Here is a 12,756-nt window from a genome sequence, read left to right on the forward strand (position 1 = left end):
ACTAGTATAGTCACTCTAGCTTCCTTTTGATGTTTGCCTGATCTTTTTCTTTTCTTTTTAACTATCCGTGTCTTTATAACTAATGTGTAATTAGAAATTAAAACTTAAATTTTCTTGTAGATAGCATATAGTTATATCTTGCTTTTTTATTCATCCAATATGTCTATTTCTTCCTTTTAATTGGGGTGTTTAGGCCATTTACATTGATATAATTATTAATATGTAACAGGAATTAATGAAATAGGAAACAATAAATCAATAAAGTGGATCAACAATAATAAAAGTTAGTTTTATAAAAAGAAAAATTAAATAGACAAAACTCCAATGAGACTGACAGACACAAAAAGATAGAGAAAACACAAGTAAACAAGATTGCTTCAGATGTTTTAAAAATAAGATATTTCTGTGAACAACTTTTTATCAATACTTTTAAAAACACATAAAATAGGTGATTTTGAAAAATTACTTAATACATGCATTAACTTATAACCATAAAAGTATTTAATTCAATAGTTAAAATTCTATCCAAAAGAGAAAAGATCAAATACAACAACAACAAAAACCACACACAAAATTTATGTGAGTTCTACTGAACATTCAAGGAATGATTATATCCTAATCCCATATAAACTATTCCAAAAAAGAAAAAAAAATGAAAGAAAGTAATTCATCTATTTCTGTGAGACAAGAACAATTTGAATAGAGGAAATTACAAGTCAATCTTATTTATGAAACTAGATGTAAAAATCATAAATAAATATTAACAAACCAAATCTAGCAATATATTAAAAATGATATCAACAGGAAAACATAACTTGTAATCAAATTATGATCATTTAAGGTTTATTCCAAGAATAGAATGGAGGTTTAACATTTGAAAACCTACTAGTGTATTTCTCCTTTCAAAGATTAAAGGAGAAAATATGTAGTTTCATCTTAAATTCCGAAAAACCAGTTAATAAACTTCAACACTTTTTGATAACTCTAAGTGAACAAAGATGAGAAAGGTAACCTCCTTCAATCATCTTTACTGTTAGTGCTAGTCCAAGCCACTGCCACCTAAATTAATGTGCTAACCCTCCTAGAATTTCTGTTTCCAACTGTGTCCACCTCCCTACCCGCCATCCTGTATTTACTCTCAATGTAGCATACAAAGGGATCCTTTTTTTTTTTAAATGTCTTTGTCGAGATATAATTTCCTTCTAATACAATTCACCCATTTAAAGCATACAATTTAATGGCCTTTAAGGTATTCACAGAACTGTGCATCTGCTATCACAATCAGTTTTAGAACATTCTCATTACCCAAAAAGAAGTCTTGTATCCCTAAGTTAATAACTGCCAATTTCCCCATCCCCCAAAACCCTAGGCAACTACTGATCTACTTTCTATCTCTATAGATTTGCCTATTCTGGATATTTCATATAAATAAAATCATACAATATGTGGTCTTATGTAACTGGCTTCTTTTGCTTTGCACATTGTTTTCAAGGTTGATCCATGTTGTAGCATGTATCAGTACTTCATTCCTTTTACTGCTGAATAATATTACATTGTATAAATATGATACATTTTGTCTATTCATTCATAGTTGGTGAACATTTGGATCGTTTCCACTTTGGGGACATTATTTGGAATAATGCTGCTATGAACATTCACTTACAAGTTTTTGTGTGGACATATGTTTTCATTTCTCTTAAGGATATACTTAGAAGTGGAATTGGTGGGTCAAATGGTAACTCTGTGTTTAACCTTTTGAAGAACTGCCAGACTGTTCCAAAGTGGCTGCACAATTTTACATTTTGAATCTCTCCACATCTTGCCAACACTTGCATATTCTGTCTTTTTGATTATAGCTATTCTAGTGGGTGTGGAGTGGTATTTCACTGTAGTTTGATTTGTATTTCTCTCATGGCTAATGATGCTGAGCATCTTTTCATGTGCTTATTGGCCATTTGTATATGCTCTTTGAAGAACTGTCTATTTAAATCCTTCACCCATTTTTAAATTGGGTTATTTATCTTTTAATATGAAGTTGTAATAGTTCTTTATATATTCCAGATACAAGTCAGTTATCTAATATATGATTTGCTACTAAAGGGATCTTTTTAAAACTTAATTTAAATTACATCATTCCTCAGCTTTGGAATTTTCCAATGGCTCACATCTCACTCAGAGTAAAAGCCAAAGTCCTTATAATGCCCTATAAAACACTACAAAGTTTACTATTTTGTCTCCAACCTCATCTTCTACTACTCTCTCTCTCTCTCTCACTCACTAATTTCCAGCCATTTGTCTCCTTGCTGTTTCTAGAACATGTCTTGTCTGCTGTTGTCTTTGACCTTTGTTCATCCATTCCCTATGCCTGGAAGTCCATTCCTCCAGGAGCCCTCACAGCTAACTTCCTCCTACTCTCTGCTCAAATATCACTTTCTTAATGAGTTCTACCTTGACAATCTTATTTAAAAATTTCCCTTGCCTCACATCCCAATCTTGTTTTTACCCTGCTCTATGTCTTTTCTCAGTAGCCACTTCTCCTTTGCTGATAAAATGTAGAACTTTTTTGTTATGTTTACTATTTATTCACTGTCTCCCTACACTAGAATCTCTCTATAAGGATAGAAACTTTTTATTGTTTTGTTCACTGATGTATTACAAGTCCCTAGAATAGTACCTGACCCATAGAAGGCTCACAATAAATATTTTTTAAATAAATGAATAAATGATTGTAAAAATGGAAGAGCCACGGGTAGTTTCGAGTAAAGGAGTGTCATGATCCGATTTATATTTTCAAAATATAGTTGTGGAGATTGTGTTGATTATAGACTGTAGTAGGGCAAAGCAGAAGGAAGAAGACCATTTAGGAGAGTATTACAATAATCTATACAAGAGATAGTAGTGACTTGAACCAAAGAGGTATCAGTGAAGTGTTGAAGAGTGGTTGAATTTTGGATATGTTTCTGAGGTAGAGCCTAGAGAATTTTTTTAATGAGTTGGATTTAGAGTAAGAGAAATAAAAAAATAAAGGATGACTCCACATTTTTTGGCCTAAGTAACTAGAAAAACTGAGTTGCAATCAACCAAGAAGGAAAATACATTGGGTAGAACAGGTGTCATGGAGAGAATATCAGGAGATGAGTTTTGGAACTTGTTAATGTTGATATATCTGTTTGACCTCTATCTGGAATTCAGGAGAGAGATCTGGGATAGAGATATTGATTTGGCAGCCATAGGCATTTAGATGGTTTTTAAAGCCGTGAGACCAGATAAAACTACCAAGAGAATAAGTGAAGATATAGAAGTTCAAGGAAAAGGACTGAGCCCTGTGACATTTCATCAAGAACTCAGAAGATGAAGAACCAGCGAAGGAGAAAGCAATAAAGCTAGAGAGAAAACTAAGAGAGTGTGGTATCCTGAGGGCTAAGTAAAGAAAGTAGATCAAGAAAGAAGGGGACATTAGCTGTGCCTGATGCAGCTGATAGGCCAAGAAAGATGAGAACTGAAGATTAACTATTGCATTTGGCAACTTTGAGGTCACTGATGTCCATCACAAGTGAAATTTTCAGTGTAACAGTGGAGTGAAAGACTATCTGGAACGAGTTTAAGAAAATATGTGAAACTTCAGCTTCCTGCCATAATGAAATAAATGTTTATTGCACTAGCCCTGCAAACATAACTGACTATAAAACTGGAGAAATATATGAAGCAACTGTTTTCAGATATTATACATCAGGGGATGCAAGACTGATCCTTAAGAGAAGGGAATTCATGAGTGAGCCTTACAATTGACCAGCTCTCTGCCTCAGGACCATTTCTCAACCCAAAGAGTTGGATTCTGAAAAAGCATAGTGGCCACACTAAAATGAGGAAGCAGAAATTAGGGCTCAGCAAATCTAAAGTAGCTGAAATTTGTGGGGTGAGGCATTAAAGAGAAGGAAGCTCTGGAGAGAAGGGACTCCCCCGCATGAGATCGCGACTGGAGATGGGGCTGTACATGTGCAGGGCGAAACTACCCCAGGCTTATTAGAGGGTGGCTGTTCCAAATAGGAGGGTCAAGCAGAGCTGGAGGAAGAGCAGTGCTGGCAGCATTGGAGTTTTGGCCCTGCTAGAGCAGAGAGACCACATTAACATCTCATCAAGATTCCTGGCGTCCAGCTGAGACATGGGCCTTAGGAGTCAGACCCATACCCTAGAGCAGATATCGTCTGAAAAGAGGCAAATATTAAACATTTTAAGCTTTGTGGGCTATCTGATCTCTGTCACAAATCTTCAGCTCTGCTGTTGTAGTGTGAAAGCAGCCATAGACATACATAATGAATGAATATTGTTGTGTTCCAATAAAACTTAATTTACCAAAAAAAGGTGAAGGTGAGATGATTTGGCCAGACTGTAGTTTGCCAAAACCTGCCCTAAAATAAGATGTATTATAGACTCATTCTAACAAATTCCAGCACCATACCACAAAAAGGTCCATGGCAGAGACAGATTTGAAGGTTGAGTTCTACCAAATCAGAGGGGCTGGAGAAAACCCTGAGTTTCTATAGAGCTACACTAACAAGTATGAAAACAAGCCTATAGAAGTTCAAAGCCATCAGCAAGTAATAGAACTGTCTGCTAGAATAAGAATCAATACTTTTCAAAGAAAAATAACAGAATCCATCTTCTCTACAATGTGTTGATAACAATATCTATTACTCAATCAAAAATCACTAGACATAAAAAAAAAGAAAGAAAGAAAACGTGACCCAAAGTCAAGAAAAAAGCAGTCAATAGAAACTGAACAAAAGATGGCCCAGATATTGGAGTTAGCAGACAAATATTTTAAGGGGGATATTATGCATATATTTTTAAAGGAAAACGAGTTTAATGAATTAAAAGAAAATGTGTGGTCTTTAAGAGTAAACCAATAGAGAATTTCAGCAGAGAAATTGAAAATATAAGAGAACTAAATGGAAATTCTAGAACTGAAAAATAAAATAACTGGATGGTCTTAACAGTAGATTGGATATGGAAGAAGAGTCAGTGAACTTGAAGACACATCAATAAAAACAGAGAAAATGATTGAAGAAAAATGAACAAAGCTTCATGAGGAGTATTAAGCAATTGGACATCCATGTAATTGAAATTCCAGAAAGAGAACAAAATCATATGGAGACAGAAAAAATTAAGAAAATAATGGTGGAAAATTTCCCAGGTTTGATGACAAAATCAGTTTACAAGAATACACTTACATTTATCCCAAGCAGGAATAAATGAAAGGAATATTACACCTAGCACATTATAGTCACACTTCTGAACACCAAGGTAAAGAAAAAAATCTTGAAAGCATCAAGAGAACAAAGACACATTACATATTTGGAAACAGCATTCTGAATGCCTGTTTAATGACTTATTGGCAATAATGGAGGCCAGAGTACTATGCAAGACTAAGCAAAGACATCTTTAAAATACTGAAAGAAAAAAACCCATCAGCCTTAAATTTTATATCCATAAAAATATCCTTCAGATATTGAGGGTAAAATAAATTCATTTTCATATCAACAAAAGCTGGGAGAATTTGTTGCCAGTTAGATCAGCAATGTTAAGAAATGTTAAAGGATAGCCTTCAGGTTGAGGGAAAATGATTCTCAATGGAAACCCAAATCTATAGGAAGAAATGAAGAGCACTGGAAACAGTAAATAAGTGGGTAAATATAAAAGATCTTGTTTCTTCTTATAATTCCCTTTAAAACAATTGACTAAATAATAACATTGTAAGATGAGGTCTATTAATACATATTGAAGTAAAAGAAATGACAATCACATAGGAGGGGGGATGGGTAAATGGAATTTTAAAAAATTGATGGAAAGGAATAGCAGACTACATGTACAGACAACTCTTAAAAGGAGTTTTGCAGCAAAATGAGCTGAGACATGGAGTGGTAGCTGACTGGGGAAATAGGGCCAAGAGAAGGGTTTTTCTCCTCTTTTTTTTAAGATGGGAAATGTAAGAGCATATTTATATACTGAAGGGAATGATCTAATTGAGAGAGAGAGATTGATGACATAGGTCAGAGAGAGTTCTTGGACATATGTGTTTGAACAGGCAAAAAGGAAGGTGGATCTTGTGAATTCAGAAGCGGAGAGATTGGTTGTAGGTATCAGCACCAGCAAGAAGGCTGATAGATACACAGGCACCAATGCAAGTTCTTGAGTAGATGTGTCCTGGGGAGTGTATGGAAGTTCTCTTGCAATAGGTTCAGTTTTCTCAGCAAAGTAGGAAGAAGTCATCAGCTGAAATGAGGATGGGGAAAGAGGTATTGGAGTTTCAAGGGGAAGAAAGTGGGAAAGTGAGCAACTATGGAATTACAGTATGATTGCCCAATGGCAGTAAGCACCTATTTAAGATTTATGATCATTAAGCAGGGTTGGGCCTGGTTAGTACTTGGATGGGAGACCACCTAGGAAGACCAGGTGCTGTAGGCATAAGAAATAAAAAAAATAAGGGATTACAAGCTGACAAGGTCCTTGCAATCTGTGAGGTCAACCAAGGGTTGCCTCGCCCTAAACAAACAAACAAACAAATAAATAAGATTTATGATCATTAATTTAAGTGACACCAGTCAGTGTACTTTTTTCCAGCCATGTTAAACTCTCAGGTGCAAATGCAGAGTGGGCAGGGAACTGGAGGTTGTTTGTCAAACAGGTACGATAACATAAGAGCAGAAAAGGAAGCATGTGTGCAGCAGTGTTTGTGACAGCTGAGCATGGAATTTAAGCTGGGTAAGAAAGGAAAAGGGGAATCTTCAGGGGGCGAGGAACAATGGAAAGGGACAGTATTCATGGATTGAAGGTCCCCAGAGTGTCTAAGTATTGTTGAAGTTAGGATGCTAGAGAGAATGAGATTTTTTAAAAAATAAAATGAAAAATAGGAAGAGGTCCAAGAATGGACAACACCTCCACCATCCACTCCCACTGTTGTCCATTTCCTCTGTAATCTCATCTCCTTCCTCAGCCTGACTAGTCACTCCAGCCTCACTTGCCTCTTTTCTCATCTTCAAATAGTTAAGGAAGGAAGTGCTGCAGGGCCGTAGGCCAATTGGACCCTGGGCCTGGAGAACTCTTCCCCAGAAATTCACACATTCACTCCTTTTTACCTTCAAGTCTTCGCTCCAATATCATTTTCTCTGAGAGTCTTGACCCATCCATCACCTTATTTAAAATTGCATCTATCCACACTAACACTGCTTCTTCCTTATAAGAACTACTCAGAACTACTCATTTCTTTTCTGCATAGTACTTATCACTTTCTCACAAAGACTGTCAATTTACTCATTGATTATGTTCATCTTCTCTCTCTGTCTACTAGAATGTAAGCTCTGTGATGGCAGGGACCTTTGTTTTGTTCACTGTTGTATTCTAAATGCCTAGTACAGTGCCTGGCACTTCACAGGTGCTCAACAAATATTTGCAGAATGAATAAGCCTACAAAAATCATCATTCTTACTCAAGTCAGTAACAAGACGTAGATGCATCTATCACTATTTATATTCAACATTATCCTTGAGGTTCTAGCCAGTAGCGTGTAAAAAAACAAAGAAATAGAAATTATGAGCACTGGACGGGAAAAACAAAATTTCACCCTTTTCTTTTTTAACACATGATCTGATAGCCTACACAGAATATCCATGTAGAGATCTCTACATAGAGATTCTAGAGAAAAATTATTAGTGTTATTAGAACTAATAAGAGAGTTTTAGGAAATTTGTTGCATCAGCCAAAGATGTGCAAGGCCTTATGGAAAAAATTATAAAACTTTATTGCAAGACAAAAGAAAATTTAAATAAATAAACAGCTTATATATGTTGGTGGATGGAAATACTCAGTATTTCAATAGTTTAGAAACCTTTTATTATGAGAAATTTAAAAATACACAAAGTATGCAGAATCATATAATGAATCCTCTTATGCCCCTCACTCAACTTCCATAGCTATCAATTCCTGGCCAATCTTGTTTTAAACATTTCTCCATCTACTCCTCCCAGGCATATTATCCCATCTACAAATACCTCTGCCTATGCCTTTAAAATATAAAGGCTATTTGAAAAAATATAACAATAATACCATTATTGCATTTAATCAAATTAACAGTAATTTCTTAGTATCATTCCATAGCAGCCAGTGTTTCAATTTCCAATTGTCTCATTATTTTAATTTGTTGGAATCTGGGCCCATACAATATCTACATGCAATGGTGGTTATGTTGGATGAAATCAAAATCAAATACTAGCAGTTTCATATGGTTCGATTTAACAAAAATCCATATCCTACATGAGAACAATATATACCAACTTCAGGAAAGTGGTGACTTTGGTTGGGGGGAGGAAGGCAGGAAATGGGGGGTGCCTTCAGCTTTATCTCTGACATATTATTTCTTAAATAAGTAAAATAAAGATCTGAAGGTGATGTGGCAAAATGTTAACATTACCTACTTTAATAATGTAGACAAAGTATCTTTGCATTATTTTTTACAACTTGTTTGAAATTTTTCAAGAGGAAAAATAAAAACTGTGAATGTGAGGAAAGGAAGTAAGTTGGGTTAGTATAGATAGGCAACCTGGTCAAGCAGCTCGGCTGGGAATGGAAGAGATGGGGTGGTGTCAGGGTTAACTGTGGAGACAGTGTTTATTGAGGAGAAGGAGTCATTGTGCGAGAGAGTAAGAGATTAAAGGTTCAGGAGAGAGGAGGTGGGAAGCTAGGCCGTAGAAGAGAGGAGAGGGTGTTCCTGGGATGAGGAGCATGTGAGGAGGAGCTAGTCTGGGGAGAGGGTTGTGGCTTCTGTTTGGGGCCCACTAGGTGTGAGGTGTCCACTGGGGTCCAAGGTAGGAGGCAACTGGTTGTGCAACTGCAGCTTAGGGAGAAAGTCTCTCCCTCCTCAGTTTCCTTTCTTTCTTGCCACTTGTGAATCTCAGTCTTTGTTTTCCGCCTGCTAGTTCATCCCTCAGCCCCCAGTTGGGAAATCCCAATCACATCTAATCCACCCCTCCTGGACCCTTCTTGGCACAGATCCTTGTGTGCTCTCCCAGCCGATCCCCTGACTTGCTTCCTTCTGTTGGAAGCCCCAGCCTCCGTCATTCCTGGTTCCTCTTCTTTGTAAGTGGACATGTTAAAAACAAGTTTTATGGAAATATAATTCACATACCATACGATTCACCCATTCAAAGTGTAAATTTCAATGGTTTTTAGTATATTCAGAGTTCTACAACTATCTTCACTACTAATTTTAGAACATTTCATCACCCCAAACAGAAACCCCATATTCCTTAGCTGCCATCCACTATCTTCCTCCTCTCTCTAGTTATCCCCTGGCCCACAACTACTACTCTACTTTCTGTCTCTTATGAATCTCCCCATTCTGAACATTTCATATAAATGTAATCATATAATATATGGTCTTTGGTAACTGACTTCTTTCACTGAGCATAACATTTTTAAGGTTCATTCATGCCATAGCATGTATCAGTACTTCATTCCTGCATGGTCAAATATATTCCATTGTGTGGATATAACACATTATGTTTATGCATTTATCAGCTGTTAGATTCAAATGAATTTTTCTCGGGAAATCTTTCTTGATTTATTTCTACCTCTTGTTCCTCTGCTGGCCCCTCCCTACCTCGTTTTCTTGGCCCCCTAAGCATTCTGTAAGTGGGAATTCCTTGGTCCTACAGCCTCTGAGACTGAAGAGGGTGAGGTTTGTGGAAAGAGTAGGTAGCCTTTGGTTTGCAACCCAGTTGAAATCTTTAGTGGCTAAGTGACTTGCCCTCCTCTGGGCCTTATTTCCTCATCTATGAAATGAGGACAGTGATATCTCCCTCCAGAATTGTGGGAAGTATTGATCTAAGGGCAGCATGTGGCAGAGTGGCCTGGCATACAGAAGGTGCTCAACAGTGTTGGGTCCCTTTCTTCTGTGTCAACCTTGATTCCCAGCTAAAGGTGTACGGGCATACACATACTTCCTTCCTTGCTATTCCTTCTTCAATGTCTGAGCATAGTGTTCTTGGATGAGAGTCAAACCAAAGGGAGAAGAAACAGAAAGGAAAGAAAATGCAGATATCAGGAAATACCAAAGGAATTGATCAAAATGATACAAATGAGAGAAAAAGGGACTGCAAAGCAGGTATGTTTTAGTGTTAAGCATGGTTAGGCAGGAAGAGTGTGGAGCTGGAATTTGAAGACTTGTGTTTCTGGCCTGGCCTTGACATGTCTAGGTCATTTACCTCTTGGTCATTAGGACTGAGTTCTTTCAGTTTCCCTCTCTGTAAAATGAGGCATGAATGATGCCACAGCTAACCACTGATGGGGGCATGGTGTGAGCTCACGTGCACATGGCTGTGTAAACCATTTACTGAGGGACCCCGAGGACCAGGTGGTGACCCTACTGAACCAAGGCAGGCCCTGGCTGAGGTTTCTCACTGATCTGACATGTTGTCCCCTGTGTAGGTAGTGGCCTGGAGCTACCTTGGGCTGGAGCCTACCCTTATCAGGGGCTTCTAGGACTCAGGGCCTCTAGGACTCAGGGGGACCTGACAGTATTTACTCATTCATGCATTAATTCTACAAACATACTTTTTGAAGGGCACTGTTCTATAACTAAGGCATGGCCCTTGCCCTCAAGGGGCCCATGGATTTATGGTGAGAGGGGCACACATGGCACATTCAGATACAGGGTGTTGCCAGCCCTGTGTTACTCTATGGCTTGGTACACTTCCTGCCTGACTGTGCAAGTTGACTTCTTGCATACTTCTGTTTATGGTTTCCAGGTCTTGCTATTTAGGGATTGCTTTCTTTATTCTTCGGCCGAAAGATTAGCACAGTGGCAGTGATCTCAGGATATTCTCAAGGGATATTTGATGGATAAATAAAAACATAAATGAATGAAAAAAATAATGACACAGTGTGAGATGTGCCCTCACAGAGATATACCCAGAGCGTTGTGGGAGTCTAAGTGGGCTAGGAGGATTTCCTGGAGTAGGTAATATTTGAACTGGGTCTTGGAGGATGAGTTAAGAGTTTTCCAGGCATATGTATTCTCAGCACAGGGAACAGCATTTGCAAGGCCTGAATGATGAGAACTTCCTACTGGAGGTGATGGTGGAATAAAGGATAGAAAGTGGAAAAGACAGATGCAAGGGGTGGGGCAGTACAAGATTTCGAACAATATAAATTAAAAAAAACATAGAAAGATCATTCAGTCTTGACATTTTAAGACAATCTCTTTGGGTATATATATTTTAAACAGGCTATACTTTTTTTTTAAATGAGATTTTAGATCTGTATCTCTACATATGTCTATATAGATATTATATATCTATATCTATATCTATATCTATATCTATATCTATATCTATATCTATATCTATATATATTTTTTTCTATGTAAAGGAGTTATTGAACAGAGTTCTTTTTCCAGGAAGTTAATTCTGGTGCTGTGTGGGGAGAAATGTGGAGCGCAGGGTACACATAAGTGGGAAGTTGCCACCATATCCCCTCTGGCGGTACTGGATGACTCTAGGGCAGTGGGATGGGGAGAAAGAGCCGCTTCCCCAGGTAAAAGGACGCGGGGGAGACTGGGCTGTGTGGTGGGTGGAGAAAGAAGGAGGAGTCCACTTTGACTCACTGGTTTCTGGCTTAGGAAACCTGGTTGCCCATGATACCTTTCAGATAAGGACTTCAGGATGAGTCACCCGGAAGTTTTGAGAAGCATCTAAGACTGAGATGCGAACACTTTAGGTTGTTTTGGAACTGTTCCGCAGGGAGTGGCCACAGGAGCCGGACCCCACACCTGTCTGGAGGATCTGTGGAGTTCCCAAGTGGTTGTCGGGGCCCCGATGTAAGCGGCCTTCTGGGCCTGGCACAGGCTGGCCGCGCCCCAGCCCGGGGTAGGAGCAGCGCTCACCACCACCCTTGGTAGGTGACGGTGTCGGCCCTGAGGGCCGGGTTGCAGTGGGCTGGGGAGCAGGGGCTTAGTAGTGGGCTGAGGAGCAGGGGCATCTCCCTCATTTCACTTTGGGGGAGAGGAGTTCAAATCCCAGTCCTGCCACTTCCTGCCTCGGTTTCCCCATATGCACAAGTTCGCAGGAGGACTCGCAGGCGGTCTGTAACCTGCAGAGGCCACCACACGTCGCTGGCATCCGGCAAGGATAAGTGACCAGGCCTGGCTCGGGTCTCCCCGGACGTCGCAGGCAGGGAAGTGAAGAGCCGGGACTGGGCAGAGTCGCCCCAGAGGGACGGACGGGCCCGACTGGCGCCGACTTCGCGCCTAGGGGTCCAGTCTCGGCCAGGCCGCCGCCCCCGGTCCTTGCCAGGCCCCGTAGCCCAGTCGCGGTCTGAACAAAAGTGGCGGCCCGGCCGGGCGCCGGGAGTCCCGCAGGCCCAGCCGCCGCCCGGTAGCCTAACACACGGAGGCCGCGCCTTCGGCCCTTCTGCTCGAGCACACTCGGCTCTTTCCGCCACGGCCGGCGCAGGTGGAGGGGGCGGGGCGGGGGCCGTGCGTGGTGACGCCGCGGGGGGGTGACGCACCGGCGTGCCCCGCCCCCACCCCCTCCCCGTTCAGGCTCTGGAAAGAGAAGAAAAAAAACTTTCTTTTTTTTTTTAATTGAGGAATCAACAGCCGCCATCTTGTCGCGGACCCGACCGGGGCTTCGAGCGCGATCTACTCGGCCCCGCTGGTCCCGGGCCCCACAACCGCCCGCGCACCCAGCTCCGCCCGGCCGG

This window comes from Pteropus vampyrus, unplaced genomic scaffold (genome assembly GCF_000151845.1).
Source record: "Pteropus vampyrus isolate Shadow unplaced genomic scaffold, Pvam_2.0 Scaffold300, whole genome shotgun sequence".
In the NCBI taxonomy this organism is placed as follows: Eukaryota; Metazoa; Chordata; class Mammalia; order Chiroptera; family Pteropodidae; genus Pteropus; species Pteropus vampyrus.